This window comes from Rattus norvegicus, chromosome 14, assembly GCF_036323735.1.
Source record: "Rattus norvegicus strain BN/NHsdMcwi chromosome 14, GRCr8, whole genome shotgun sequence".
In the NCBI taxonomy this organism is placed as follows: Eukaryota; Metazoa; Chordata; class Mammalia; order Rodentia; family Muridae; genus Rattus; species Rattus norvegicus.
Window position 1 is genome coordinate 17,704,896 of NC_086032.1, and position 13,125 is coordinate 17,718,020.

Genomic DNA, 13,125 nt, shown 5'->3' on the forward strand with positions numbered 1-13,125 from the left:
AGGAGGGGTTTGTACCAAGAAGTAGAAGAGAGAAGAGAGCACAAAGGATTAGTCCCTGTTCCAAATTCCCGTCCTAGTTCAGTGCGGACACCTGGGACTGTGTCAGCAACTCGAGCTCTCTGGTTCACTGTGGGCTTTCTGCATCGGAAACTCTAGACTCAAAACCTGACTTTCGGTGTTTCAGGACATCCTTTCCACACTGGCCATCTCTAAGTTTGGAAACCGTGTGCCATGCCCAAAGCCAGCTGAACCAGGAGAACTTGAAATTCCTGACACTAATTTCCTTTGTAGGTTGCTGGTACAGTCTCCATAAAGGTAGACCTCTCTTTCACAAGTCAAGCAAGATCTTTGGCAAGAAGTCCCTCTTGGGAAATCCCAGAGACCATTAAACAGTTATTTAAATACTTTCTTGATTGCTTAACAAGCTTCTTTTCTACTCAGAGTAAAAATTCTAAGGCATTCCAAGTCAGGCATTGGAACTCTTCTATGGCAGAATAGTGACTATTTAACTTCCTAAATGAGGGGCCTTTGCAGGAAAGTGGTGGGGTAATGGGTTCACACGCAGGACTAAATGGGAAAGGGCAAGTTCCAGAAACTGCCTCTTACGGAAGGTTGGAGACTCATTCTGAGTATTTATGGAGTGTGTTTTTCCTTTCTTGTGGCTACGAGGGTCCTCTGCTGCACCTTCCCTTACTGTGCAGTAAAAGCTATAAATTCCCACCCACCAGTCTCCACCTATAAAACGCCACCCAATGTTAGCAGTCAGGAACAATAGAAACATCGAATCTGTGATTGTAACGACGTGAGCATGAGCGTGGATGAGTTGTAAAACATCAAGTGTATTCTGACTCTAAAGTCAACTAAGAACTTTTGGTGTAAGACAAAGGCAAATTAAAAATATCCACTAGAAGCCATTCTTTTAAAGTAGAATTCAAGCTTAGTTTTATATTGAAAATAAGCTTTAAATTTCCAAAATGAAAAATAGCAACACTTTCACCTTATTTTTAAAAAAAAATCAGGAAAACCCACCTCATATTAAATAATAACAGTAGCAACCACAATGCAAATAAAACTTCCAGTTTTAATGAGTATAATGTAAAATCTGGATGTCTAGTGTGGTTTCTATATTTTCAACTGGCAGCCCACCCTGATTGTTCTCTCAGTAAACTTCAGTTAGAAACAAGAAACGAATACTACAGTCAATACAGCACTATACGGCGACACTGTTCCTGTCACCATATAGCAACCCATAGCAAATTAAAATTAAAAAAATTTTTTTTGGTTGTGAGCCTAGCCTTTCAGCAGCACATATACTAAAATTGGAACAACACAGAGAAGATTAGTCTGGCCCCTGTGCAAGGATGGCACACAAATTTGTGAAGCGTTCCATATTTTTATGGAACTGGAAACTATCATCCTGAGTGAGGTAACCCAGTCAGAAAAGAACAAACATGGTATGCACTCACTGATAAGTAGATATTAGCCCCAAAGCTTGAATACCTAAGAAAAAATTCACAGACCATGTGAAGCCCAAGAAGAAGTAAAACCGAAATGTGGATGCTTCTTCAGTCCTTCTTAGAAGGGAGAACAAAATACTCATGGGAGGAAATATAGGGAGAAAGAGTAGGGCAGGGACTGAAGCAAAGATCATCCAGAGACTGCCCCACCTGGGGACCCATCCTGTATGCAGCCACCAAACCCAGACACTATTGCTGATGCCAAGAAGTGCTTGCTGACAGGAGCCAGATATGGGTGTCTCCTGAGAGGCTCTGCCAGAGCCCTACTGATACAGATGAGGATGCTTGCAGCCAACCATTGGACTGAACAAGGGGACCCCAATGGAGGAGTTAGAGGAGGGACTGAAGGAGTTGAAGGGGTTTGCAAGACCATAGGAAGAACAACAATATTAACCAACCAGATACCCCACCAGAGCTCCCGGGGACTAAACCACCAACCAAAGAGTACACATGGAGGGACCCATGACTCCAGCTGCATGTGTAGCAGAGGATGGCATTGTCCATCCATTAATAGGAGGAGAGGCTCTTGGTCCTGTGAAGGCTCGTTTCCCCAGTGTAGGGGACTGCCAGGGCATTGAGGTAGGAGTGGGAGCATCCTCATAGAAGCAGGGGGAGGGGGAAAGGGGGATAACATTTGAAATGTAAATACATAAAATATCCAAGAAAAATAAAATTACAATAAAAATGCTTAAAAGGACAAACACCACATCCCCCATGGAAGTTTAGAGGACTCCATGGACCCACCCAGCAGCGGCGTCTTATCGGTTGCGTAATCGCGAAAGTATTGGAAATTTTTACTATAGCTTTAAAATAACAGAATTTTCACTCAAATACGCACTTCTTCGAGCAGTGAGAAAACTTCCAACTTGCAGGACATGTATGCGTTATCCACACCACAAACCGGAGCTGTAGGGTTTTGGGGTTTCATCTTCCCTTGGGTCAGTTTGGATAAAACCCCTGCAGGTTGGGCTTTGGAAAAAATGGTTTCTCTTGAGAGCAGGACCTTTAAAGGATACCAGAACAGGCTGGTCTATTTCAATGGTCACTCTCCCCTCCCTCTGCCCGAAGCATGAGAGGATTTCCCACCTCGTTTACTACAACTACATAGTGGTGCCCTGGAGGCAAACTCACAAAGGTTTAGGGGTTCCCTCTGACTGGGCCCCTCTGCTGGGTGTCACCCTCTGCCTTGCCCACACTAAGCCTCCAGCACTTTATCCGTGGGAGACAGCTCTGGCCTTCCTCCCTCAGCACTGTGTCTTCCCATGGTGTTTGTCCCTGTGTTTCCACCCAGATAAGCTGTGATGCTCTGACACTGAGTCACAAATCGAGGGGACACCAGTCTTCCTTGGGACCTCTCTTCCATCAATGAGGTTAACTTTTCTGTTTGTTCAGCTATGTGTCAGTTAGTACCTGACTGTGTGGCACGCAAAGGAAAAAGTATGCAGAAACCGGAAGCCTGGGAACCAGTCTTGAGGTCCATATAGGAAGGCTCAGCTTTCCACAAGGTGGGATAGCTGCAAGGCGGTCAGTACCCAGGACACAGGCGACTGAACCTCCCAGCTCCGTGACGGTACTCCATTCCTAGCTCCCACACTACTGTCTCCTTCATCTACCTTAAGCCTTGCTCTCCCTGCGATGAGTACCCAGCAGCAGGGACAATTGAGGAGGTGCAGTAAATTAGTGTTCACACATGAAACCCAGAAAGAAGAGATGCTTCAAGAATCATCTTCCCCTAGGCTGGAGAGATGGCTCAGTGGTTAAGAGTACCCACTGCTCTTCCAGAGGTCCTGAGTTCAAATCCCAGCAACCATGGTGGCTTATGACCATCTGTAATGAGATCTGATGCCCTCTTCTGGTGTGTCTGAAGACAGTTACAGTATATATAATAAATAAACCTTTAAAAAAATTCATCTTCCCTTTGCCCCTTGTATCTTCCACACAACCACAAAGCATCAGGAGCCCCCTTTGAAGACGCTGGAGAAAAAAGATAGTGCTCTTCTTTTTGTCCGTTTGCCCTTAATAACTATAATATTTGAAAACTTGATGAATCCAAAGCCCTTTAGTTGCCAACACCCAAAGAGCATTCACATCCTCTTAGCAGCATGATCAAGTTACATGTTGTGTGTGCGAGCATGTGGGTAAGTGGTTGGCTATTGTCTTTTTTTTTTTTTTTTCTAGCTAACACATACTTTCTTTATGTGGTGACTAGTTTTACGTCAGCCTGACACAGCTGGAGTTGTTTGAGGAGGGAGTCTGGATTGAGAAAATGCCTCCAAAAGCCTGTAGGGTGTTTTCTTAATTAGTGATTGATGGGGGAGGGCTCAGCTCACGTCCACAGTTCCACCCATAGGCAACAAGAAAGCAGGCTGAGCAACCACCACGAGGAATAAGCCAGTAAGAAGGACCCCCTCAGTTGGGGATTTAGCTCAGTGGTAGAGCGCTTGCCTAGCAAGCACAAGGCCCTGGGTTCGGTCCCCAGCTCCGGAAAAAAAAAAGACAAAAATAAAAAATAAAGAAGGACCCCCTCTGTGACCTCTGCATCAGTTTCTGTCTCCAGGTTCCTGTCCCGTTTGAGCTCCTGTCCTGACGTCCCTTGGCAACTGTGCAGTGAAGCTGTAAGTTAAAATAAACCCCTCCCCCGCACCTTGCTTTTGATCAGTGTTTCATCACAGCGATAGAAGCTCTGATGCCCTGTGACCAAATGCAGGTGCCTCAGGGCCATGTGAATTCATTCGGTCCTCATACGAGCCTATTAAGTAGAGATTACTGTTGCTAGCTTTATTCCTCAGACCGCAAAATGAAGACACCGAGAAATCAGGCTGGAGATGTGTGGTTTGATTCCTGGACCACTGGGTACTCCCTGGAGTCCATTTAAAAGGCAGCCCAAATGCTTGAATTACCCTAGATCCCTAGAACAAACGAAACTCAAGACAGATGATCAAAATGTGAATGCTTCACTCCTTCTTTAAATGAGGAAAAAGAATACCCTTGGCAGGGAAGGGAGAGGCAAAGATTAAAACAGAGACTGAAGGAACACCCATTCAGAGCCTGCCCCACATGTGGCCCATACATATACAGCCACCCAATTAGACAAGATGGATGAAGCAAAGAAGTGCAGGCAGACAGGAGCCGGATGTAGATCGCTCCTGAGAGACACAGCCAGAATACAGCAAATACAGAGGCGAATGCCAGCAGCAAACCACTGAACTGAGAATAGGTCCCCTATTGAAGGAATCAGAGAAAGAACTGGAAGAGCTTGAAGGGGCTCGAGACCCCAAAAGTACAACAATGCCAAGCAACCAGAGCTTCCAGGGACTAAGCCACTACCTAAAGACTATACATGGACTGACCCTGGACTCTGACCTCATAGGTAGCAATGAATATCCTAGTAAGAGCACCAGTGGAAGGGGAAGCCCTGGGTCCTGCTAAGACTGAACCCGCAGTGAACTAGTCTATGGGGGGAGGGCAGCAATGGGGGGAGGGTTGGGAGGGGAACACCCATAAGGAAGGGGAGGGGGGAGGGGGATGTTTGCCCGGAAACCGGGAAAGGGAATAACACTCGAAATGTATATAAGAAATACTCAAGTTAATAAAAAAAAAAAAAGATTTCAAATGCTAAAAAAAAAAAAAAAAAAAAAGGTAAAAAAAAAAAAAAGGCACCAGACAAGCGAGTCTGTCTGTCTGAGCCATTCAGTCCAAGTCCACTGATGCCGCTTTCACTCTGCAGTAGCGTCCTTGTTTAGTCCTCTGTTTGCAGCCAACTGTTGGGCCGGAGGGACTTCAGCCTGCAGGATAAAATGACAGGCTAGAAGGAAGGAATGTTACATTTCCAGACGTATCTCCAGAAGACTTAGAACATCAAGTTTCTTCAACATCTTCTTCCCCTAGCCCACTACATCTGTCCTGTGTACGTTTTCTCTGAGCCTCTTTGTAACCAAGCGTAACCAAAACCACGCCTTTCCACATTGCAGGGCTCTTGGTCCACAGAGCGACAGTCCTCCGGTGTGCGTTTTTGGAGGGACCTGGACCATGCCACCAGAGAAACTGTCATGGAACTGGCGAGGTAGAGCAAGTTCAAACCCGGGAAATCTCAGAACTTGAGACTGGCAGTAGAGCCAGCTCCTTCCTTGTTTCCCTGCCTCAGGGCACGCACCCAGATTGACCCCCCAACCAGGTGGTCAAGGGCAGTCAGCCATGCACCCAGTACCTGGACCACCCCTCCATGCTAATGAGGCATCTCAGTAGCCTTAACCTTCAGCCAGTGACCTTCCCTCCCTGGATATTCTCACGCCCTTCCACAAAAACTAAATAACCCTTGGTTCACCCAGAATAAAGTGTTTAAACCCACTCCCAATAAGGAAATACGAACAAGCTAAGATCGTTTCAGAGAGCTGCTTCATTAAAGATCATCGGAGAAGGCTCACACCCCACCCCCATCCGCAACCCTCAGACTCTGCTTTAACCGCTCCTGGCCTAGTGGGCAATGACATCTGATGGGGTCGGGGTGTGGGGAGAGGTGGACAGTGCACCTGACCGGAACTAGAACCATTCAGCCCTGTCCTCCGAAAGCCGATGTACTGGTGGTTCCCGGACACGCCAAGAGGAGATGGAACCGGAACAACAACGGTATACTTGAAATATAAAGGGAATGTAGAGGTGACATCATGTAGCTCAATAAACTGTCTTTAAGGCTGTAGTAATTGCCTAATACCAACTGTAGTCACCATTTAATGAGCAGTCAGTGTTGCTAGGGCTGGCTGGATCATGTCCTCTTGCTAACGTATAAATAACCCGGGATAGTATTAGCCTCATTCTACGTCCAGCAGAGAGTTCTACACTCTCCTTTCGCTGCCTTCACTCCAGCTACTTTTGCTGTATTCCAGTCTGGGTTTTCTGTCCCTTCCTGCCACAAGTGTTTGCATATCCTGACTCATGCCACTCTACCTGGAAGAAGTGTAGAACTGTTTCAGGCTATAACTGCACATCGATTAGAATCAGTTCCAAATAGCATCTGCCTCCAAACTAGCGCTCTATTGTTGAGTTTCATAAGAACGAGGTCTATAAATGTCTTGCTGAGTCCTGTATCAAGATAAAGTAGTGCAATATCAGGGACGGGGTAAGAAATCAATAATATAGAGTCCCCATATTGTCAGAACTGAGGGCCGAACTCAATTCTGTCTAAAACCAAAGCCCAATCTCTTTATGCTGTGCCTTGCTGCCTCCAAGATAGTCAAATTAATTTAGGAAATGAAATCTTAAAAGGCTATAAAATCATGCAAAAATATGGAGCCTGGCAGGTAATAACACCATTGTAATTGCAAAACACAGGGCTGAATGACATTTCAAGGTCCTTAGCAGCTGGGACTTGTGGAGAGTCTCTGTGTTCTCTTTGTCCTGGAGCATAGAGCTACACCGCACCCCCACCTCTCTCTCTCTCTCTCTCTCTCTCTCTCTCTCTCTCTCTCTCTCTCCCCACTGAGAAACGGGTGCTGAATAGTATGTCTCCTTAGCAGCCTGGCACAAACTAACATCTCAGTCAATGTGTAAGACACTTTCCCCCTGCCACACACATTGTTGGAAAACATTCTATCTTAAAAATAAGAAGCGATGTGTTGCTTTCAAAATGGAAGTCACTTTATACCCCTCAGTACAATGGCTTTCTGTTGTTGAAGCTGCAGAAGCAGCTGTGCCGTACTTACTCTCCAAAGCAAATCCTTTAGCCCTACAATGTAACTGCGACAGGACAAAGTTCCTAAAATATTCAGCTACCTAGAAGTTCGCAGTGACTTGTACATCAATGAAAGCATTGCCTTAATTAAAGCTGTGGGGATTCTAAAAGGAAATCTCTCCTCCTTTATATCTTTGGTTTTTCCCACAAAGGGTTGTTTTTTTTTATTTTTAATCAAAGTTCTAAAATCTGTTTCCACAGAAAATCTGTTTCGTGGTCCTTAAAAGAAACCGGAAGTAATGTTTACTCTAAAAGTTCTGCATAAATGTCCAGAATTTCCCCATGGGAATTAATCGGTTGCCATTATTGTGATTTATTATAATATTATGGCAAAAAATTCCCAATTATAAACTATTTATTGTAAAACGTTATCACTGGAAAAAAAGAACATCTGTTTGTTCATATTGTAGAGAGGCTTCCTAAGCAAGGTGGTTTCCAGTTGGGTTTTTATGGGAGTCCCCTCTTTACCAAGGGCAATCCTGCTTCCTCTGGAACTCTAGCAACTAGCCTCAGGTAGGAAGTGGAAGTGTAAGGCCATGAACCAAGCTGACAAGTCAACCTGATTCTCTGCTTCACACAGTTGAAATAGACAGTCATTTGCCTCTAGGTATTTTCTTCATGTCATAGTGACTTCTAAATATTCTTCAGAAGATATTTCATCATAACTTTATGGAAATCGCTCAGCCTAACAATATCCCAAATCTCTTCTTTTCTGCTTCCTTTTATATTTAAAAAATTTATATTTTTATATTTATATTGCAACCCAAGTATTTTTCTTACTTTTTAATTACTAATACATTGATGGGCATGTAGAAGTACATGTGAAAAGCACATCCCAGATTTAGTGCATTAAAATAACAACTTTGGTGTGGCTCAAGTTTCTGATTGATTGACAACGTATATGTTGTGCTCAGTGGGGCAATTTTCTTATCTGAGGTTGTCTTTGAGGTTTTAATCAGCTGTGGGTTGGCTCAGGGCTCTGGGTCTAGGCTGTGATCAGGGGTAACCGGGCAACTGAACCAAAAGTCCCTGTCATCTATATGCTAACCTGTTTGTTTATATCATCATTGTGAGTTTTAGGACCAAAAGCAGGAAGTCCCAGTGAAAAATAAAACTATTCAAGCCTTGTTTGGTACTGATCCATAGATCAAAACAGGCATCATGATGGAGCCCAAAATGCATGTAGGTAAATCCATTCAAAGGAGACATGGTGGAGGTGGCAGTGAGGATGACCAAATCAGATCCATTACTGTAGCCATTAGTCAATAATCATATCATAGTCATATTCCAACACTCCTATCAATAACCTAAGTAAAGTCCAGAAACAACTCAACAGCCAAAGAAGCTACTATAGAAGTCTTTCTCTCCTCAGCCTGAAATTATCGATTGTTAATATTTATACACTAGGCCTCGAAGGTTTTAATAAGGCTTTATGGTGAACAAATACATAGATAACTCCTAGTATTCTATAGGAAGCTGTTATTCGTGGTATTACAAGGCAAAAATAATCACGGAATCATTATAAGTGGCCATCAGGTTGAGTTGTTCTAAGAGCCAATGGTATGGGACTGGTGACACTACAGATAGATAGGCTATAAAAGCATATATAAATTCTAGTTTCAGGGTTGGGGATTTAGCTCAGTGGTAGAGCACTTACCTAACAAGCGCAAGGCCCTGGGTTCGGTCCTCAGCTCTGGGAAATAAATAAATAAATAAATAAATAAATAAATAAATAAATAAATAAATAAATTCTAGTTTCACCCTTTATTTGTTTAATGTGGAAAGCACCATTTCAAAAGAGCAAACATTATGATATACGTTTTTCTTTTCCAAAACATATTCACCATCACCATTATTTATGAATCGATACAAGACTTCTCGAGCTCCTGGCATGGGTCTGGCATTACTTTGGACACCCAAAGCAGTCACTCCTCTGTGTCTGTGATAAAGCACCACGGTAAAGGCAACTTATAGAAGGAAGGGCTCTTTGGGCTTATGGTTCCAGAGATGAGTCCATCGTGGTTAGGAACAATGGCAGCAAACAGCAGACACGGCGGCAGGAGAGGGTGCTGTGAGCTCGCACCCGTCACCGAAAGCATAAAGCAAAGGGAGCAAACTATAAATGGAGGGAAGATATTAATAACAAAGCCCACCCTCACTGGCTCACTTCTTCATCAGGGCTATCCCCGCCTAAACCTCCTCAACAGCGCCACCCACTGGAACCAAGTGTCAAATGCCGGAGACTATGAGGACACACAGCGCACACCATCACAGCATCAAACCAAGATTCCCGCTGTCTTGAAGCTTATGTTTTAATAAGAGAATATGCACGATAAAGAAATTACCTGAAATGTAAGACGCGTTTAGGCAATGTGAACCGCCATGCACACAACAAAAGAGGGTGCTGTGGTAGAGAAAGAATGGAGACTTTCTTCAAAATAGCGTCATCGGGAAGGTCTCCCTGAGAAGATGGCGTTTGAGGGAAAATAAGAACAATGAGAAGACGCTGTGGCCAGAGCAAAGGTTTCTTGGCAGACCCCGTACCAAGTACAAAGGCAGTAACGCAGGAACAAGGCTGGTCTGTTCCAGGAGAGAAACTAAACCCAGAGAACACTGTACAGGAAGCACCAAGAGAGCAGAGAATCAATGACGCTGAAAGGGGCGAGCGGGATCTTTTATGTCTTAGTAAGGGGGTCAGATTTAGATTTCATTCCTCGTGAACGGGCAGTCTCGAGACAGGCTCTTAGCAGAGGAAGTTAGTATGCTGTGGTTGGAATAGTTTATGAAAGATCCTGCTGGAAGGCAGAGAAAACAATTAGGAAGTCACTGTAGTGGCCAATCCAGGACCATGCTGGCCTGAGGTAGGGTGAGGGTGGTGGAGTTAGAAGGACTCACATTGCTGGGCATAGGAGGAGGAAAAAGAGGCACCATGGACTGACCAAGACTGGGTCTGCCTAGACCTGTTCTAGGGACATTGGATCCCCCACCTTCATGCGGAACCAATACTTGGTATGATTTGGTAAATAGGACTTGTCTAAAAGTTGAGGAGTTTAGAAAAATGAAGTAAGATTTAAATCTTACCATTTTTAATTTAAGATAATCCATATGAGTAGAATTTAATGACTAATGTCTGAAGAAAAACCCTAGACAAAAATGTACACGCATATGAACTGAAAACTATTTATGCAAACCAATAACAGAGAAAATAGATTTGAACATTTATTTTTTTAAGCTTTCGTATGTCAAAAGTGTCACAAACAAGACTAGGCCATGAGGGGAAAGCCTAGGAAGTGAAGCCACACAGTGTATCCAACGAGGAGTGGCTACGCCTCCTCTGGAAAGACAACACTTGAGAGGACGATGGGCAAAGAACAAACTTCAGAAACAAAGAAGCGAGAACGCGAGGTTACTGTAAGAAAGATTTCACTTTTACTAGTAACTGAGTCTGTCCTCGTTCGCAGCAGGGACCAGCTGCACCGCCATCCCAGCCCTCGGGAAACAAGCCGGAGAGCCGAGAGCTGGAGACTGGTATAGGCTACCAAGTGAGCCCCATCTCAAAAAGAAAAGAAAATGGGAATTTTAAACTTTCAAACCGACAATCATTGGAAAGAAGTACAATAGCTCACGAAAGCATACTGCCCTAGGGTTATAAAATCAATAAATTATTCTTTGGATTAGGACACTTTTAGAGTCTGGAGAGATGGCTAAGAGCTTAGCACTGGCTGCTCTTGCAGAGAACCCAAGTTCTGTTCCCAGCACCCGCATGATGACCAGCTACTGTCTGTAAATCCAGTTCCAGGGGATCTGACACCCTCTTCTAGCCCCAGCAGGCACAAAAAGCAGATGGTGTCCACACACACACACACACACACACACACACACACACACACACACACACAGGCAAAACACCCATGCTCATAAGATAAAAGTCAAATAAATTTAAATATAATTTAAAGTAGACGCTCCTTTCCATCCTGCTACCTCACTTTGAAAATTGTAAGGCCATAACCACAGTTTGGTGCAATTATACATAAACTTTAGTGTTGATTGGAAGTAAAAGTTTCTCACAATAAGGAACTGCTTAAATAAATAATGGTCTTATGCATATGGTATATTACAGCGCCGCTAGTTAAAACACATTGTAAGAAAAAAGAATGACCCAGCCTAACATATGGTACATTGTTCACAATATCTTTTATGAGGTAAAGGTAAGTTATAAAACAGCACACTATGCGACCACCTTTAGACATGTCCACAGAGTAAATATGTCAGTCACGACAGTCAGCCCACTGCTTGCAATAATAGATATGTAAATATTTTGTTTCCTTTCTGTGCTTTCTAAAATGTTCACATTGTACGTGTTTTATGGCTTTATGTTATACAGAAAAATTATACATCTACAGGAGGATAGAGTATTCAAAGGACAAAGAGGTCCATTTGGAAGGCTGCAGAGTAAAGACAGAAACACAATGTTGCTCACACACTGAAAACAAACAGGAGATCTCTTTGAGCACAGGTTCTGGCTGCAGCCAGGATCTGAGCAAGACATTCTAGAAGCCGGAGCTGTAAACACTGCAGGTCCTGTTCCTTATCATCCAAAGGTCAGTCCACACTAGCAACCACACACCAGGATGTTCTGGGCCAACGTGGTCAAGCTAGTTTAAGTAATACCGGAACCTGGCCTTACCCAGGACTCTAACACTTGGACTGGGACCCGATAGCTCTTTTGACCAATGCCTGTTAAATCTCAAAGCCCCTCATCTTCTTCAATGGCCACAGGCTAATTCAACTCTCTGACCCTTTCTGCACAAGTTTAGAATCCTATGGAAGGCACCATTAGAATTATATGGAAGGCACCATATAAACACATCAAACAAGTCCTTTGACTCTAGCGTTAAGGTCAGACATTTGGTTCATTCAGCATTCTACCTCAGAGGATATCACAAGTCAATCCTGCCTCACCTTCTCTTGAAATAATAAGGCTACCCCAAGTCCCACTAAGTCAGGTGGTCAAGCCAGGCAGATGCCCTGGTGTTGGGAGCTGCTTAGAAGGTTCTGGCGCACCCTAAGGGTGTGAGGGGGAAAAAAAAAGTCTTGGGTGCAAAGGTGCTGGCAGGAAGCCAAGACCAAGGAAAAGAAAATTAAGAATCCCAAGCTGAAAGAAAAATTAACTTTTCAAAAACAAAACGCAAAAGAGTCCTAGCTGGTGCCGTTTCTCTACAGCACAGACGGCTGGCAAAGATCACGCAACCTGTCACTGACAGAGATCCCCACTGCTGCAGAACCCAGTCAGAGGGCAGGGTACCTGCTGGCCGCAAGGACAGAGTAAACACTCCCAACATGCACTGAGGCGCTGGGCGTGGCTCATGTTGCTCACACCCACTGCGATGGGCAACCTAGTAATAATTAACTGCCGCTGGGGCTGTGAAACTGCCGAGAGCAGCGCTGTGGGGGCAGCCATGTGCCCTCCACCCTGCCTGCCTCAGCTCGGAGCAGGTGAGTGATCAGGTGAGTGACAAGGACTCCTGGACACCCGCGGGCAGCTCCGCCTTCCCACTACTGCAAGGGACGCTCGCCACCTCTGGCTCCGCGCTGCTTGATCACAAGAGTCTCCTTTGCCCAGCGTGACAATAGCAGGTGAACTTGGAGGTGGAAAGGAAGAGCCCCCCCCCCCCTTCAATCCACACACACACACACACACCAGGTGAGAGTGCGGAGAGCATTTGAAAGCAGGTCCAGAGAAAGTGGAATCCGTAGTCCGGTAGGGTAAACCCGGGCGTGCATCAGCGCGACCTCAGCCCTGGTGTGAGTTGGCCTTAAATCAGAATTTTCTCAGAATACTCTTTCCTGGACAAGGTAAGCTCCTGAGGAGGGTGGGAG

At 44.6% G+C, this 13,125-nt stretch overlaps 1 protein-coding gene and 1 non-coding gene across 4 annotated transcripts in view; both read left to right on the forward strand.

The window, feature by feature from the left end:
• Positions 1-1,284: 1,284 nt before the first annotated feature.
• On the forward strand, positions 1,285-1,396 carry LOC120096747 (U6 spliceosomal RNA). The gene has a single exon (XR_005493587.1). It is a non-coding gene; the product is annotated as a U6 spliceosomal RNA (small nuclear RNA).
• Positions 1,397-12,609: 11,213 nt separating this feature from the next.
• Positions 12,610-13,125, forward strand: part of Rassf6 (Ras association domain family member 6) — a 40,003-nt gene continuing 39,487 nt past the window's right edge. Inside the window, exon 1 of one of the 3 annotated variants that reach the window (XM_006250745.5) lies at positions 12,610-12,753. The gene's annotated coding sequence lies outside the window, so the exon portion shown is untranslated. Of the gene's footprint in view, positions 12,754-12,871; positions 12,883-13,125 lie in introns of those variants that run through there. The other 2 variants (XM_006250747.5, NM_001025671.1) reach the window with 2 other exon arrangements.